Genomic DNA, 16,241 nt, shown 5'->3' on the forward strand with positions numbered 1-16,241 from the left:
TATTTATGTACATGCATTTCAAATTGCTGAAATATAGGAAGATCTGGGGTTTCTGATATGTTCTTGTACAAGTATATAATCTATGAACAATATAAAACACATTTTAAATTATTGAAGAGAATAATTTTTCATGAGATAAACTGCTTTAAACATCTTAATATAGAAATTTTAATAAAAATATATTAGTTTCTAACATACTAATTTGTTTTTCTTTTTTATTGGAAGCCACACCCAGTTGTGTTAAGAACTTACTCTGGCTACACTTCTATCTCAAGGGTCACTGAGATATATACCTGTTCTTAGGGTCACTCTTGTCAGAGTTCAGGGAACTATGTAGTTTACCAGGGAATGAGTTTAGGTTGGCTATTTGCAATACTTATGTCCTACTATATTTATGCTTTAAAATATTTTATTTAAGTCAATAATTCTAAGCATTGTTGAGTAAATTTTCTTTACAAAATATAAAGTAACTAGTTTTTTTAAATAATTTGTTTTGCTCAGTTAACTCAACATTTTTAGATGCCCTATAGATAGATAAGTGGAGTCATTTTATTCATGCACTAAAAAAGTTTGCTTAATTACAAATTTTAGCTACTGACCTCAAAACAATTGTGGTATTCAACTGAACATAATTTTTTCTAATTAACTGAATAAATTACTCTTTTCACTCTACTTTGCTTTTTATTTCACTTTCCCTATTGTTTGGTCTCAAATGTGACTGTCAACATTTTGACAGTGCTTTTCATAGGATCCTTTCTATTTCTCAGATGAAAATGAATAGTTTAAAGTGATTTTATTCTGTTCGCTGACAAATGATGCAATAGAAAATGATCATCACTTACTGGTGTCCATTATTATACTTTGTATTTTAGAAATATTCAAAAGTGCTTAAAAACAACATAAACTTTTAAAATAATCTAGTAAAAAAATTAAAGAAATAAAACATATCCCCCATAATTCACTTAGAAAATTTTTCACCATATAAATGGTGGGGTTTATTTAATTTTATTATATACTATTTTAGCAAGTACAATATATTAAGTAATTCATTGGCACTTTTTATAATATTTTTCAGTGATGTAGTCCTCTCCTGTGTTAATCTACAATCTTATTTTATTGTATTTAAATGATGTTGTACAATAATATGCATTTCTTATGTGTTTGATAATTGTTACCTCCTATGAGTAAGTAAACCATATTTTAATGTTTAAATGGTTATTTCCTTTATATTTATTAGTCATGTTTTCTTTCTTTTGTTTTTGCCATGTTAATAAAATTCAGGACTCTAATGGATCAGTTCAAGAGCTATTTGAGGGACACTAAGGTGGATCAAAGTTCAAACACTGTTGACCATGTACAAGCCAAGAGCACTGTCTACTATATTATATTCTAAACAATTATTTTCTTATAATAATAATTATATATTTAAGCTTGGATAGTTGGCATGAAGAGTGAAGTCAAAAGATAATTAAAATTAATGTCACCATCAATTTATGCTGTATCTATCTATACAAAGATTAGTAGACATATACTTATCAGTGTTCAGGAGCTATTCATGGTTCTGTAGTCAGGAACAACCCTTGACTAAAACTTTTGAGTCAGCTTGCTGCCTGGGAGGTTACATCCTCACCGTCTTCACTAGTTTTCTAGCTATAGACTATATGTTTCATTAACTTAAGGTATTGCTAGGCATTTTAATCTTCATTTGGATTATGAATACCTATTAGTATTCCTCTCTATTCTTTGAAGAGTGCTTTAAAGTAAAAGAATGAAAATTGTTGCTAAGCTCTTTAAGTCCTGGTCTGCATTTTTAATGAAGAAAATGGGAGTCAGAGAATCTAAGCTTTAATCATCTAAGAAAATGTATGTAATAAACAAGTTATAATATTTTATGAAACAAACTTATCTCCCATACAAACATTAAAATAATCATAATGCAAGACGAGTTATCATATTTATGCCTAGTAAATTATAGGTTGGATAGTCTGTACTGAATAGACTATAGTCTTAATAAACAGGAAAGGGGAATAAAAATAATTGATGAGCTTTCCCATAGGACATTAAATATATGGTTCTGTTTTTAAAGTTTCTACATCTTGTTTTATGTTATAAAATAATTATAAACTTATATCAATTATATGTGAAGAGTAGGAAAATATAATAATTATTATTTTTGCTGTCTTAAAATTTCAGTTGTATCATTGAGGTCATTGAGTGCACTTATTCTTTTTAAAATATGTCTGAATAATTTTTCTATTTATCTAATTAAAGAAGTTATTCTTAATTTATTATAAATATATTTAATTATATTTATAGCTTATTCAACTAAAATATAGAAACTATAGTCTGGAAAAAGGAAACACAAAAGGCAATGCATAAAATTGATAGGCCCATAAAAAGGAGAAAATTATGTTAAAACTTAAAACTTTTAAGGACGAGAGAAAAATTAAATACATTTTAACTCACTCTTTTAAGACATCAATTAATTAATATATACTAATGAATGTATTGCTTTCTTAAAAATAAGATATTGACGTAAAACATGTCAGGCATTTTCCTTGCCTTGCATTATTAATTCAATTTTGGCATCTCATATAGTCCCTTGAGTTTACCATAATGTTTCCTGAATGCAGAGCCAGGAGTAAGCCCTGAGCATCATAGAGTTTTAACCAAAACCATAAATAAACAAATTATTGATTTAAAACAATTGTAAAAATATGAGTTACTAATGAATATATGCATTATATATTTAATTTTCTGTAGTTTAAAATTCTTACTTTGGATTACCACCTTTTAATTTAATTTATATATTTACTTGTTTTTAGGGTAACAATTAGCAGTGTTCAAATCTTACTCTGCACATAGGACTCACTCCTAGCAGACTCAGGGGACCATATATGGTATTTATGATATAAAATAGTTCTATTACATAAAATATGTGCATCAGGAAATTTTTATTCTAGTCCCAAGCGTTAATTTTTAAAAATAATTTCTTTAGTAATTGTTATAAATCAGTTTTATTTATAATAATATTTAAGAAAACAGCATAACTATTCCTTTAATTCTATTAAATATATCACTTTCCTAATATTTTTGTGTTTTTAATATGTAATACCAGTTGGTATATAATTAGAAATCACACAAGAATTAAAACACGCTTTTTATTTCAGGGGGACTCAAAGACTAGCGTAGAATGTATAACATTTTATTATTACTTTCAACTATTTATTGAACTTTATTTATTTATTTATTTATTTATTTATTTATTTATTTATTTATTTATTTATTTTTGGGGGCCCACACCCAGTGATGGTCAGGATTACACTTAGAAATTTTCTTTTTCAGGCAAAACCATGCAACTTGAACTAGCTAGTCCTGCCTACAGTTAGAGGGGGAGATAAGGGAGGCATCAAGACCAAACAGGTGCAAGACTACTAAGTAGTGGGTTGGATACAGAGGGGACCACATATTCTAGCCGCCCGGGGGGTGAGGGAAGAGGAAATGGGAGGGAAGACAAAAACGGAGGTGTAGGGAGGACAATTTGGTAATGGGAATCCCCCCTGATTTTATGTAAATATGTACCTAAAATGTTATTGTCAACAATACGTAAGACACTGTGATCAAAATAAAAATTATATTTAAAAAATAAAAGAAATTGCCCCTGGTAGGCTGGGGTGCAATATAGGATGCAGGGAATTGAACTGGGTCCTTCTTGGGTTGGCAACATGCAAGGCAAATGCCCTACTGCTATGCTATCTCTCTGGCCCCAAACTTTTATTCTATTTTTGGAGCACCAAATAATACCTCCCTATATTTTATTTGTAAAAATAACAATCCAGGGATGTATAAGAAGTTACTTAAAAAAAGAAGATTTCTTTTTAATGTTTTTCCTTGTGACATTACTCACGTTACCAATCAAAATCTAATCTAACTTTATAGTTTTAAGTTATTAAAGAAATCTTGTATCATACTTTTTGGTAGTCAATATAAGTTAATATAGATCTTAAGAAAGAGATGAATTCTTAGTAAACACTTTCTTAAATTGTTGAGTTAACATAAGAAATAAAGCTTTTTTGTTTGTTTTATATATATATATATATATATATATATATATATATATATATATATATATTTGTTTTTGGTTTTTGGGCCACACCCGATGATGCTCAGGGGGGTTATTCCTGGCATTGACTTCAGAAATCGCTCCTAGCTCGGGGGACATATGGGACAATGGGGGATCAAACCACAGTCTGTCCTATGTTAGCTGTGTGCAAGGCAAACTCCTTACCACTTGCGCCATCTCTCAGACCCAAAGAATGAAAATTTTGATTACCTTCTTGACTTTTTTAAATTTGTATTTTATACCTTTGTTACCTATGAGGCTTGCCAGTAATTTTTCTGGATAGTTATAATTAGAAGACTGATGAGATACATCTTTTTCTGAAATTATCTTATTTTTACTTTGTCTTGACTCTGTGGACAAAATGTATGTTCTTTTCTTTAATATTTACTCCAGCCATTTTTTTTTCACATTGCTATAAGTACTTGGATATCTGCCACTAATATTACCAGGGAATACCACAAAAATAAATGGGTGGTGCAGTAATAGTGACAATATAAAAATTAATTAGAAAATATGTGATGATTTTTCCTAAAAATACAGAGATTTCACAGAAGAGATGAGATTTTGAAGCCTAGAAGTACAATATATTAGTTAGATGAAAAATGTAGTTTGTTGTAGAAAAACTTTCAGCAATATATTCATGAGAATGAACTAATTAGGTAGAGATAACTAAGTTGTTCTTTGATTACCCATGAAATAGGACAGTAAAAAGCAAAAGGATAATAGATGAGGCTAAGACTATGAAAAACTTACTGTCCAAATAAATATACCAGATTTAAACTATTTCCTCTGGCAATGCTTTCATTACATAATAATAAAATAAGGAGATCTATACCTTAGAAAGACATTACAGCTGTAACAGTGATGCTGGATCTGAGAGACAAAAAAGAGAAAAGGCCAATCAATAGTAATAGAAAGAAGATGCTAAGTAACTGGTTTAGATATGAACAGCATGAACAAAGCATAGTGTGGCGTTTTTTGTGAAAGCAACAATGAAACAATTCTAAATTATAGGATATTTGATTTCTAATAGAGAAGAAAGGAATTCATCAAATATACAAAATTAATAAACATGAAAGCATGCTGAAATTACATGAAGGAAATGTGATTGCAAATACGAGGCCAAAGATCTTCTGTTATTTATAATGAAAAGTAAGATTTAAATAGTAAGATTTAAATTTAAGGGAAGCAAACAGAGAGAACCTGGTAAAAATAATTTGAGATTAAATGAAAAAGGAAAGCATAAATAATCAGAATTAAAGAATTAAGGATTAGACAATGAAATATTAGAGACTATAAAACAAAAATATAGCTAACATGTTTTTATGGGGTGATGATTTTTTTATTTAAACTGAAAAATCAGAAGTACATACTTATTACAGAAATTGAATTGGTCTGTACCAAGCAAATTAGCTTGAACTAATGAAGTATAGACATGACAGTTCAGAATATGATAGAAGTACTATATAAGTCTAAAAGTATTTGTTATAAAATTAGACAAAGTTTAGTAAAAATTTTAGAGTCCACAAATATAATGTCCACAACATAAATTGTTCTATACAATTAAAATAGATGAAAACTTAATAGCACCTCTCAATTAAAAATTATTTGTATCTTACACAATAATGCTTTTAATGGTTAATAGGGAAGAAGTTGATTTCACTGGTCTATGAATAGGGTGCAAGTGCAGGACATTAAAATGTATGGATTTCTGTGTGAATGTGTGTGTGAGTGCATGGACAATTTGTCTTTTAGGAGAATAATTTGAATAGAGCTTTTGTTTACAGAAATATTTCTGTGAAATGTTTAAATTTACATATTTATACCACATAAGAAACTAAGAAAGCTGAAACATTCTCTATTCTCTTGAAAACAACGGAGAGACTTTGCAGTGACATAGAATTTAAAAATATTATATAGTATACAATTTAATTTCAAATTAAGATATCTGGAGTTTAGAGATGATTTTGTTAATTAGTATTGAGACAAATATATTAATTTCTTTAATCTTTATTTTGTTATACAGAATGTAGGGTATGTATAATATAACACACAAATTGGTAATTGCATAAGTAAATAATTTTGCTTTAACAGAGTTTAAAGAAAGTATTAAAATTAAAAATTATTCTTAAGATTGATAATAGTATATTTTCAAAGTAGCTGGACTGCAGACTTAAGATTCAATAACTTCTACCTTTCAATCATTATAAACAAAGAATACTTTATAGTTATCAAGAACATTATTTATAAAAATAAAGTAAAATTATGAATATCAAAAGCAAGGATTTTTTCTTATCTTTCTTGAGTTTCATTGCTGGTAAATTACTTAGAAGTCTTTTGTATTAAATAACTATGTTGTAAATAATAATTTTTGAAAACTGTGAATATTATGCACCTATTTCTTTTATATCTCTCATGCAATGATTTTAGGTAATTAGCTATTATATAATTATTAGTTTTAAATATATTGAATATATGAATTAAGAATCATATGTGTACATAGTGTCTTCTTATATTAAGAATTTTTAAGATATTAAAACATTTTTATTGCAAAATGAGTACCTTTGATTTTCTTCAAAAAATCATTTTTCATAACCTTTAGATTGAATATTTTATATTACTTTCATGTTTCTCTTTGAAACTCTGTTTCTGATCCTTGCAACATCAAATAGAGAAGGAAGCATGTTAAAGCCTAGTCACAGTGCCACTTTTATAACATTTTCCTAAAAACTGTTCATTGCCTTATATTAATCCATCAGTTACTTGGGAATTATAATTTATTTTGCCCTTGTTTAGAAAGAAAAGGTCACATCTAGTATATTACATTTTTAAGCATATATAACTTTGACATACTTCTTTAAAACTAAACTATCAAATTCACAGTCCTTTTCAATGGAACATCACTTTGATTAAATATGTGTTGGTATTAGAATTTACATGTAGTGGGGAGCCGGAGTGATAGAACAGTGGTAGTGCCTTTGCCTTGCACGTAGTTGACCCAGGACAAACCTGGGTTCAATCCCCAGAGTCACATATAATCCCTCGAGCCAGGCATAATTTTTGAGCGCACAGTCAGGAGTAATCCCTGAGAGTCAACATGTGTGGCCTAAAAACAACAATAACAACAAAAATCACATACAGGAGCTAAAGCTATATAGCATAGTGGTAAGGCATTTGCTTTGCATAAGGTTGACCCAAGTTCACCTTTAGGATTGACTCCTGTGTGCAGAGCCAGTAGTAACCTCTGAACACTCCCAGACGTGCCCCCCTTAATATATGTGTGTGTATGTGTGTATATGTGTGTATATATACATATATTTATGAACACATACACAAACACCAAAACATACACATAGATACACACACACACAAACTTGACCCCAGAGTTTAGAGTGGAGGACAAAAAAGAAAATAAATTAAGTGAAAGAAAAATTAAAAAGGAGTAATGGGTAAACAGTTTTCAGGTTATACTGGTGAAGTAGAAGACTTGCCTGGCTATACTTCCAAAATACAGACTTAACAGCACTGAAAAAATGAGACCTAAAAGGCAACTACAGAACTTGGTAATGTGCCTGTTAAGGTGGGGTTGTGGGCATGAGATTACAGTAATTGAGTAATAGTGATAGGAGTTGACACTGGTGGCAGGATTGTTGTTGATATATCTAAAACTCAACTATAAATAACTTTGTAAATCACAGTTCCTTAAAAAATGTAATACTAACAAAAGGCATACAGGAACTGGATTAACCCTGAAGCATTCTCAGAGTTAAGTCGTTGTCAAATGTGGCTATTCCAATTTTACTGCAATGTTTCCTTGGATTATAACTATATATTTTGATGAACTGGGATTTATTATTAATTATAAAAAGAAAAAATGTATTTGAGATGTTGGCTAATATATCAAAAATATTTACCTGTTACTAAGCTATGAATGGTATAGTGTTTAATTACATTTTTTTAATTTGATAGTTACCAATTTTAATTTTGTCTTTAATTTTGGTATATTTCTATACAAAAGGATGAAGTCATAATGAATTGTAGTATGTTCAAAATTATAACTATCAATAAATTTAGGCCTGAGAGCATATTTTAATTAATATATTTCATTTTAATATATGTATTGTTTACTGGAAATGAACAGATTATACAAGGTTTAATTAAACCTGTCTTTTGATCATAAATTATCTAGCCTGTAATATGTTAAGCAATCTCAATCTATTATTTTTTTTTTCATATATCTCGGACCAAACTTATATTATTGCTCAGAGTGAAAGATCCTAGATTTTCAGATTATCTCGGGATGTAAAAAAATGCAAAGGGGGGAAGGAAAAAAATACAAAGAGTATAAGATAATATTGTATTTGCAAATTGAGCTTTATTATGTGTGTGTACCTATTTATGCAAATAATTACATTACCTAATGATTCACAGATTAACAGATATTTTTGGTCACAAACCTTTATTCAACGCTGGCTATAAGACTTCTAATTGAGGTGAAAGTCTGTATTAGTTTCCAGACTAAAAGAACAATCTTCAAGATATGAAGATTCATATATGCATGTTTATCATAATTATATATACCCATATATATGGGTAAATTTTATTAAAACTTGTGGATAATCTAATTACTAGAATTAAGTTATTATAAATTCTTGTGGGCAGTGAGTTAGCATCAGATTTTAAGAATATGCCTGGCATACAGACCTTGATTTTGTACCTGACAGTACAAGGAACTAAACAACTGTCAGGTGTTAATTAAACACCAGTGGATGTGGCTCCGGTGAGTCTCAGGCAGTGGTAGGAGTAATCCTCCTGGACCACCGTATTATAAGACACAGAAAGCACTGTATCTTTGGTCTCTTAAAGAATTGTTAAAAGTGGACCTTAATTCCCTAAAGACTACTTATAAAGCAATACTGCCTATATAGAAAAAGTCCTAAAGTCTGTTAAGTACAGGACAGAGATAGTTACAAACATTTGAGTGCTTGCCTTGCACACAGTCTAATTTGAGTGCTATCTTTAGCACTCCTTGTTTCCCCTTAAGTCCTCTATACAGATAAACCCTGAGCAATGTCTGGTGTGTCATAAAAACCAAGAAATTTAGTAGCATAAATTCTATTCAAATGAAGCCTCAGACATGAGAAAAATGTCAGCCCAATTTAAAGGCTGGGAAAGAACAGTCACAATTCATCCAGACAAGCAGTGTAAGTTCTTTCCTAGTTTCCCACTTCAACTTCAACTTCAACTGATTGAATGAAGCTACGCAGCTTTGGGAGGACCATTCATTGTCTTTCATAGTTTTAATGGTAAGCTCAGGAAACCATTTCAGGTGCTAGGATCAAACTCAAGTTAGCAGCATGCAAGGCAAACAGCTTACCCATTGTATTCTTTCTCCAGAAACTAAGCAATAGACAAATAATCTGATTAATTTTTAGTACTGTAAGAAAATATAAGTGCACAAAATGAAAAATAAACTTACCTTTAATAGTACTGATTTAACAAATAAAATACTTTTTAAATTTCATATTTTATAATATTCCTTATTTTCATCAGTATTAAACAGGCTTTGCTTACTTTTTTAATTCTATGGTTTATGTTGTTCATGTTTTATCCTTAATAAGTCACTAATATCAGGCAGACAATGTACAGCATCAATTAATATTTATTGGATGTGGTATAAATAGTTCTGTCATCACCGTTTAGCTTTATTTACAGTCATGGGCTCAAGCATATTTAATCAAATGCAAATAGAATATTGTAGTATTTACTTTCAAATAAAGATTATATTTAATCATTCAGTTAAAAAAAATTCTTTTTAGGGGTTGGAGCAGTGGCACAGCAGTAGAGAGTTTGCTTTGTACGCGCTAACTTAGGACGGATTTCAGTTCAATTCCCTTGCATCCCATATGGTCCTCCGAAGCAGGAGCAGTTTTAGAGCACATAGCCAGGAGTAACCTCTGTGGCCCAGAAAAACAAAAACAAAGAAAAAATAAATAAATAATCTCTTTAGCAATTATATTTTTGATGTTATTGTTGTTGTTGTTTGGTCCATATCCAGGAGTGCTCAGGAGTTATTCTCAGCTCTTATTCAGGGCCTGGGATCAAACCCAGCTGCATGTAAGTCAAGTACCTATTCTGTGTACTCTCTATCTGGTCATTGCAATTCTATTATTTTGACTATTTAAAGTCTTCGATGTCTTATTAAAGGAGTTTGTCTGTGAATTTATTTTAGTTGACATTTGTGTATAGAACACATTTCAGGTGAGTAGACCTGTTACTTTTTGCCAATAGATCTTCTAATATACAACTTACAAATTTTAGGTTAATGACAACTTTTAAAAATTATTTTGTCCTGACCTAACAAGGTTATACTGTAGCCAGTCACTGTGATCACATTATTTGGTATTGATATTGCAGCTGCTCCCTTGATATCTCTGTAAACTTTAATTGATTTAGCTTTCCATTTACAAAGTAATTTCTTACAGACTTGCATTGACATCTTCTGGAGAGTTTTGTGATGGCAGAAAGTCTGATTGATATAAATAATAGAGGTGTTAATTTGGATATTAATTTTTATATTTCTTGAAATTTTTATTTACCATGCCTCTGAGGGTCATGACAGATTGATAGGTAAATAGACAGGCAGACAGACAGGTAGACAGATACATAGATAGAAAGACATATGATAGATAAATAGATAGATAGATAGATAGATAGATAGATAGATAGATAGATACATAGATACATAGATACATAGATACATAGATACATAGATACATAGATACATAGACAGGTGGGTGGATAGATGGATGAATGGATAAGTAGATGTTTTTGAAGTAACTATAGTGTAATCTTATGTGAACTTACGTTGGTATGTGCAAAATATTTTCAGAAAACTTATACTTCTATATCCCATAATTATTTTAATAAAATAGTTTATAGTTTATTATACTTTATATTATAAAATAAAATATATTTTAAGAAAATTAGAATCCGGGGCCAGAGAGATAACATGGAGGTAAGGTGTTTGCCTTTCATGAAGGATGGTGGTTCAAATTCCGGCATCCCAGGTGGTCCCCTGTGCCTGCCAATAGCAATTTCTGAGCATAGAGCCAGGAGTAACCCCTTGAGTGCTGCCAGGTGTGATAAAAAAAAAAAAGAAAGAAAAAAAGAAAATTAGAATCCATGGGGCCGGAGAGATAGCATAGCAGTAGGGCATTTGCCTTGCATGCAGCCAATGCAGTATGGACAGTGGTTCAAATCCTGGCATCCCATATGGTTTCCTGTGCCTGCCGGGAAAGATTTCTGAGTGCAGAGCAAGGAATAACCCCTGAGCACTTCTGGGTGTGACCCAAAATTAAAACAAACAAACAAAAGAAAGAAAATTAGAATCCATGCTTATAAGGTAAAGCTAAAACTATATTTTCCAAATAAAATCTATAGCACTCATCTGTGTTTAGTTACTAATTTGTGTTTTAAAGTTACTTATAAGTTAAATTAGTTTTATTACTGTTAAATTTGTTTTAAAAAAAACCCATTAAATTGGACAGATTTTTATGTACTTTACTAAGAGAATTTCCTTGTTACTACTTGTTTATTTACTAAACTTATATTAAAGATAGATATTTACTAATTTGAGTTCCAGCTATTATAATTACAATTAAGATACTTATTCCTAATTAAAATTCCATATTTTATATATCTAAGAATTGTAGAACAAAAGTTCATAATCTGTGACACAAAGAGGAAATTTTATCTATGGGGCATATTTCAATTCAAATATAGGGGCCATAAAGACAGTTAAAGGAAAGGCTTATGCCATGTATGCAACTGATTCATGGTGACTATTACAGCAGAACCACATCTGGTCTCATGAGTGTCCCCGAGGATGATTGAATACACATCTGGGAATAGCCCTTCACACTGCTAGGTATGGCTCCCATGCAAAACAAAACAGAAATAAACAACAAATAATTTTACTTTTATTAACATTGGTTCTACATAATGATTTCTATGACAATTCTAGATGAGATTTTCTTGAAAACTACATTATTATATAAAATTCTTTTAAAATTTATTTTAAATGATCAAGCCCATGGAAATACATATATCATCAGAATATTTAATTCTAAACAACAATATAATATCTTATAAAAATACTTGTCAAATCAATTATAATAACTTGACTTTTTATTTCTTTGAGGGGGAACACATGACTGTGCTCAGTGCTTACTCATGATTCTGGGTTGCACACATTGTAGACATGGCGACCAATGTGATAGGGGTCCTTAAGAGATACCAGGGATGAAAATAAGATTGGCTGTGTATAAGGCAAGCACCCTTGCCACTATACAATCACCCGAGGCCCCATAATGTTTGAGGAGAGCTTTCAAGGATTGCTCAGTTCATCTGGTGGCACTCAGAGAATATCTTAGACAACTGTGTTGGTGGTTTACTTCCAAAAAGCAAAATGTAGTGCTATATTTTACCCAACTGTGCTGGACCTGAATTCAGGTCAGACCCTGAATGCACCTGAAAATTCTTTGGGGTTTCTTTGAATGAACAGGAGTTTCCTGTATGTAAAAATTGTATCCTTAAACCCTATACTCTCTCTTATGAACCCTCCACTGAGATCTTTATTTAAAGTGTCTTAATTCTATAATCTGTCATAGACTTATAAGAAACCACCAAAAAAAGAAATGCATAATGATTTATAATACTATAAAAGAAAAGGTTATTTTTTATTATAACACCTTTTTTTTTAAAAAAAATATGGAACACTTCACAAATTTACATGTCATCTTTGTGCAGGGGTCATGATAATCTTCTCTGTATCTTCAAATTTTAGTATATGTGCTGCCAAAGTGAGCATATTATAATATCTCTTGCTTTAAAAATAAACACTACTATGCTTCTGATAGGTGTGAATTAGTTGTTTTTCCAATATACTCTGCCAATAAAAAATTCTGTAATAGTTATTAGAGTAGCCAATATTAGTTCTCCTGACTAGTTTCTTTGGTGTAATTAGAGGTATTTCATTCTATGAGACAGTCTCTGGTTTGCTTTAAAATTATAATAAAAATTAATTAATAGCAGTCATGTTATAAGCAACACAGTATATAATAATATTAGCTAAAATATAACTATGAAGCTATGCCTAAGCAAAACAATATTTGAGCTGTATAAAAACACTTTTCCCCAAATGTAAAACAAGGATAGATAACTGGACTAGTGTAATATTAATAAAACTCTAACAACTCATTAATTGACATCAACTGAAATGTATTTTCACATAATATTCCATTATTTTATTTAATGAAACAAAAGCATATATTTCCATTACATGCAAAATGCATAAGATATATTTACTATCGATAACAAGACTTAAAAATCAGGGGTCAGAGAGATAGCACAACGGTAGGGTGTTTGCTTGCAAGCAGCGGACCAATAGTAGTTCAAATGTTGGCATCCCATATGGTCCCCTGAGCCTGCCAGGAGCCATTTCTGAGCACAGCCAGGAGTAACTGCTGGCAAATGCTAGGTGTGGCCCCCCCCAAAAAAAACAAAAAATTAAAAATCATAGTGAAATAAATTAATGATAAAATTCAGAAAATATGGATCAAATTTTGAGTAGTTCAGGGAATCTATAACAGTTACTATAGAAAAGATGACTTGATATTAAAGAAATACCAAGAATGTAGATTGATGGATTTTGAAATGTAGGAGAATATAATTGGTGAAATGATTAATATGTAGCAAAAATTGTATGTTCCTTATCTTTTAACATATAAGAGAAAAATATATTTTTTGGTTCTTGGGCCATACCTGGTGACACTTGGGAGTTACTCCTGGCTAAACACTCAGAAATTGCTCCTGGCTTGGGGGACCATATGGGACACCAGGAGATCAAACCACAGTCTGTTTTGGGTCAGCTGTGTACAAGACAAATTCCCTACTATTGCTCATCACTCTGGCCTCAAGAAAAACTTTTTTGTAGAACAGAGAGGTAATACTTAAAATGCAGGTTTTCAGTTTTATTATAGATAGAATATATTGTTTCTCATTTTACTGAATAATTTATAGCTATTTTTATTCTTTTATTATTATTATTATTATCATTATCATTATTTTGGATTTTGAGTCACATCTGGCAGCACTCAGAGTTACTCTTGGCTTTGTGTTCAGAACTCAGTCCTGGCAGGCATGGGGGGAAAAGGGAGACCATATGGGACACCGGTATTTGAACCACCGTCCATCCTGGATAGGCTCATGTAAGGCAAATGCCCTACAGCTATAGTATCTCTCCAACCCCCTATTATTTTTTGTATTTAACATCTTAACTTAAAAATAATATAATATAAAAATGTAATAATGTGTCATTCAGGAGAATAATTAAAGACACATGGGGCGAATGTGATAGCACAAGGGATTGGTCATAAAGAAGCATAGTTGAAGACTATATCTTAAATATTTCTTCATATAAGTAGATATGTGTATGTGTATAAAAAAGAGCGATGGTGAAAGAAAATAAGCCATGTATATATTGAAATATAAATAAAATACAAATACATATATGATATTTTAAAATATGTTAATATTTCATGTGCATCATTAAATAAATGATTAATTTATGGTTTAACATTTTAATATTTATTGAATACAGAAATTTCTTGTTATATAGAACAACAAAATGACAGAAAACCCAATGAAAACAGAGGAAGGCCTTTATTTTTGAATATCAAAACGGAAAATTTTATCACAAAGACAAGAATTTCTGACAATTACTGACTTGCGAACACAGAAAAATAACACCTCAAGCAAATAGCTTCAGCAGAGATGTTTGGCTCCTTCCCCAGATCCTTTAACTTCAGTAATATAATAATATCTTGTGACAGCATAAGTCATTGATATAAAGAAAACACAGACAATACTATTCTATTTGTGGTGAATTAATTAGTTATATAATACTTGATCTTATTGTCAGTGTCTCCCAGGAATTTGAATCATTCAAGTTTTCTTCAGATTCCCTGGTCTGACTTCATTACTAGTATTAAGAAATTATTATATTATATAATACTATGATGCTACCATTTTTATTCAATTTATATAATTTCGTCTAGCATTTTCTTTTAGAAGCTCTTGAACTTTAAAGCTATTTAGTAGTTCCTTTTAAAGTTTGATAAAGTATGATTGAAATGAAGCTTTTGAAAAAAGATTTATGCATGAAATACATTTTTCCTTTTAATATGTGTTGGCCTATAAAAAATCTCAAAATTCTTTAACTGATTTTATTATGACTTTAATTATCAAGTAGTTTAATTTAATAGATATATTCAAAAATCTCAAACACTTGTCACAATAACACAAGACATAAAGGAACTCCTCAAAACACTCAAAATTAAAAACTTTGCATTCTCATTCTGAATCCATGTCTGCAGATTATTTTATTGACATGTTATGAATTTAGAAAATAAAGTAATTAAATTGTAAGAATTGTAATAAATTCTTTCATTTAAGCATGAATAAGTTTTCCTGTGATAGTGATATACTAAATCTTTCAGTGTAAAAATCTAAAGTAAGTACAAATTTAGAAAGCTCTATTAGATTATTAGATTTTATTTAAAAATTAATGGAATGAACATATTATTTGATGCACTCAATATTTTATATAGATGACATTGAAATATTAGTAAATCTTTGTAAAGATTAATTACAAAGGACTTTACAATGGAAATCTTTTTCAAACTCAAGGAACATTTTGATTCACAGTATTCATACCGAATGTCCTAAGGGCCAGAGTGATAGTAAAATGTTGTCACTTACCTTACAAGTGCCAAAACATGGTTTAGTTGCTGGGAGTGATCTCTGAGCACAAGCTTGACACTAGTACTGATCATGCCAGGTCTGGTCAATGACCCCACCCAAAGGGCATGTCTTATTGTATATTTATTGTGTCACAGATTTTAATATAATGGCCTAATTTTTTCCCTTTTAAACATTTTTGGCAGTTCCTTGGTTATGCAAGACTGTGCTCAAGATTACTAACATCTTGAGCTCAATGTTCACTTTTGATGGGCTCAGAGAATCTTATGGGGCACCAGAGATGAAATATGTAGTT

The 16,241-nt window shown here is 30.4% G+C and overlaps 1 non-coding gene across 1 annotated transcript; it reads right to left on the reverse strand.

Moving 5' to 3' along the window:
- Nucleotides 1-12,889: 12,889 nt before the first annotated feature.
- LOC126017084 (U6 spliceosomal RNA) lies at nucleotides 12,890-12,995 on the reverse strand. The gene has a single exon (XR_007498758.1). It is a non-coding gene; the product is annotated as a U6 spliceosomal RNA (small nuclear RNA).
- Nucleotides 12,996-16,241: the final 3,246 nt, after the last annotated feature.

The sequence above is a fragment of the Suncus etruscus genome, chromosome 8 (genome assembly GCF_024139225.1).
Source record: "Suncus etruscus isolate mSunEtr1 chromosome 8, mSunEtr1.pri.cur, whole genome shotgun sequence".
In the NCBI taxonomy this organism is placed as follows: Eukaryota; Metazoa; Chordata; class Mammalia; order Eulipotyphla; family Soricidae; genus Suncus; species Suncus etruscus.